We start from the raw sequence: 3,486 nt of genomic DNA on the forward strand, positions 1-3,486 counted from the left end.
TGCAGTGAGCCGAGATTGAGCCATTGCACTCCAGCCTGGGCCACAAGGGCAAAACTCCATCTCAAAAGAAAAAAAACACAAAGCTGAAGTTTAGGGCTCGCCAAGGAAGGAGAGCTTGGCAAACCCCCAGGTTTGGACTGGGACTCCAAAAAGGGCTGATACTCACTTTCATTCAGAATAAAGGTGAATCAGAAATAGGATAGTCCCTGTATGGAATAAAGCCTAGCTTGAAATAATCTCATTTCAACCTCCGATTAAAGTAATTCAGGGCCAGATGTGGTGGTTTACACCTATAATCCCAGCACTTTGGGAGGCCAAGGCAGGGGGATCACCTGAGGTCACGAGTTTGAGACCAGCTGGGCCAACATGGTGAAACCCCATCTCTACTAAAAATACAAAAAAAGGAGCCTGGCGTGGTGGCCTGCACCTGTAGTCCCAGCTACTCAGGAGGCTGAGGCAGAAGAATCGCTTGAATCCGGGAGGTGGAGGCTGCAGTGAGCTGAGATCATGCCACTACACTCCAGCCTGCACAACTCCATCTCAAACCCCCGCCTCCGCCCAAAAAACCCAGAAACAAAAACAAGAACTTTGCATTGTCCAGGAAGAGCTAAAAGTACTAACAGATTTCAAAAAGCCAAGGATGCATGTTTTTTTGTTTTTGTTTGAGACGAAGTCTCACTCTGTTGCCCAAGCTGGAGTGTAGTGGTGCGATCTCGGCTCACTACAACCTCCACCTCCCAGGTTCAAGCGATTCTCTTGCCTCAGCCTCCCGAGTAGCTGGGATTACAGGCATGTGCCACCATGCCTGGCTAATTTTTGTATTTTTAGTAGAGACAGGGTTCCACTATGTTGGCCAGGCTGGTCTTGAACTCCACCCGCCTTGGCTTCCCAAAGTGCTGGGATTACAGGTGTCAGCCAGGATACATGTTTTGTTTTGTTTTGTGTGAGACAGAGTCTCACTCTGTTGCCCAGGCTGGAGTGCAGTGGTGCGATCTTGGCTCACTGCAACCTCTGCTTCCCAGGTTCAAGCCATTCTCCTGCCTCAGCCTCTCTAGTAGCTGGGATTACAGGCACCCACCACCTCACCCAGCTGATTTTTGTATTTTTAGTAGAGATGGGGTTTCACCATGTTGGCCAGGATGGTCTCCATCTCTTGGCCTCCCAAAGTGCTGGGATTACAGGCATGAGCCACCGCCCCCGGCCCAGGATACATGTTTTAATATCTAGCAGCCCTTCTTGACCAAAGATCTAAGTCCTAATGTCATGAGGCACTCACTATACATAATAAGTTAAATTCTCTCCTATGCATTTAACAGGGTTTGGGTTTTTTGTTTTTGCTTTTTGTTTTGTTTTGAAAAGGGGTCTCACTTTGTCACCCAGGCTGGAGTGCAGTGGCACAATCACAGCTCCCTGCAGTCTTGACCTCTTGGGCTCAAGCGATCTTCCCACCTCAGCTTCCTAAGAAACTGGGACTACAGGTGTGCACTTCCACACCCAGCTAATTTTTTTCTGTTGTTTTTTTGTTTTTTGTTTTTGTAGAGATTGGGTCTCTCCTTGTGTTGCCCGGGCTGGTCTCGAACTTCTGGGCTCAAGCGATCCTCCTGCCTTGGCCTCCCAAAATGCTGGGACTGCAGGCATAAGCCACTGCACCTGGCCTCCTATGCATTTTAAAATGGTACTAGCTATGTCCCATCCTTCAGAAAATTGAGGAAATAGTTGCTCAAATCCCTTCCTGTAGGGCTTAGTTCTCTTGAAGAAATATGGGTAAGAAGAATGCTGAGGTAATCACGAAAAGAACAACATGCAAGCATATAACTAATAAATCAATAAAATGGGGAAGTGGGATAACAAATCATATCAATCCAAAGGAGAACATGGGAAAGGCAAGATGGGAAACAGCTAACAGTAGATGGCAACTTTTAACCCAAGTATTTAAGTAATTACATTAAATGCAAACTGTATCAGTGGAATCTTAAAAAGTTGAATTCAAAGAAGCATAAAGTAGAATGGTGTTTACCAAGGGTTAGGGGATGGGGCGAGGACTGGGGAGATACTGGTCAAAGAATACATAATGTCACTTAGGAAAAAAGAGTAAGTTCAGGAAACCTATTGTATAACATGATGACTATCATTAGTAACAGTGTATTTATACACTTCAAAATTGCTGAGAGCAGATTTTAAAAGTTCTCACCACAAAAATTTGAAGTAATGGGTACGTTAATTAACTTGATTATATCAAAACATCATGTTGTATGCCATAAATATGTATTCTTTTTAAGTTAATTTTATTTTATTCTATTTTTGTACAAACAGGGTTTTGCCATGTTGGTCAGGCTGGTCTTGAACTGCTGGCCTCAAGTGATCCACCAGCCTTGGCTTCCCAAAGTTCTGGGATTACAGGTGTGAACCACCGTGCCCAGACTTTATGTTAATTTTTAAATAAATAAATAGAAAGATATAAACCGTATCAATGCTCTAAAAGACTGGATAATAACAAATCCCAATGTATGCCACTTGAAAGATACTCCTTAAGTAGAAGGATAGAGAAAAGATAACAGTAAATGATGGGAAAAGATGCACCCTGCAGATTCTAACCAAAAGCAAGCAAGATATCAGACAAAACTGACTTTAAGAGGCAAAAGGGGTAGATGATGAGAAATTACTTAATGGGTACAATGTGCATTATTTGGGGAATAGATATGGATACCCTGATAGCCCTGACTTCACCACTATACCATCTATGTGTGTTACAAAATCACACTTGTATCTTATAACTTTACTCATGTAAAATAAGAATTGGCCGGGTGCAGTGGCCCACCCCTGTCATCCTAATACTTTGGGAGGCCAAGGCGGGCAGATCACTTGAGGTCAGGAGTTTAAGACTAACCTGGCCAACATGATGAAACCCCATCTCTACTAAAAATACGAAAATTAGCCAGGCTTCGTGATGCATGCCTGTAATCCCAGCTACTAAGGAGGCTGAGGCAGGAGAATTGCTTGAACCCAAGAGGTTGCAGTGAGCCGAGATCTCGCCATTGCACTCCAGCCTGTGGGACAAGCAAAACTCTGTCTCAAAAAAATAAAATAAAATATAAAATAATAATAAAAGGCAAAAAGAATATTTAAGATAAAAAGAAACTTCATAAAGTATCTAATCTAGTTGTAAATGAGCACCTAATAACATTGCATCAAAACGTATAAAACAAATGATGACAGAACCTAAAGAAAAAGTAGACAAAACCTCAATCTCAGAAGGAGATGTCAGCCGGGCGCAGTGGCTCATGCCTGTAATCCCAGCACTTTGGGAGGCCGAGGCTGGCAGATCATGAGGTCAGATCGAGACCATCCTGGCTAACCCCGTGAAACCCCGTCTCTACTAAAAATACAAAAAACTAGCCGGGCGAGGTGGTGGGCGCCTGTAGTCCCAGCTACTCGGGAGGCTGAGGCAGGAGAATGGTGTGAACCCAGGAGGCAGAGGTTGCAGTG

General features: G+C 43.9%; 1 protein-coding gene across 1 annotated transcript in view; it reads right to left on the minus strand.

The window, feature by feature from the left end:
* The window catches only part of ELMSAN1 (ELM2 and Myb/SANT-like domain containing 1), an 87,773-nt gene that overhangs the window by 17,951 nt on the left and 66,336 nt on the right, over positions 1-3,486 (minus strand). The gene's annotated exons all lie outside the window — the stretch shown is intronic.

This window comes from Mandrillus leucophaeus, unplaced genomic scaffold (assembly GCF_000951045.1).
Source record: "Mandrillus leucophaeus isolate KB7577 unplaced genomic scaffold, Mleu.le_1.0 Scaffold228, whole genome shotgun sequence".
Classification (NCBI taxonomy): domain Eukaryota; kingdom Metazoa; phylum Chordata; class Mammalia; order Primates; family Cercopithecidae; genus Mandrillus; species Mandrillus leucophaeus.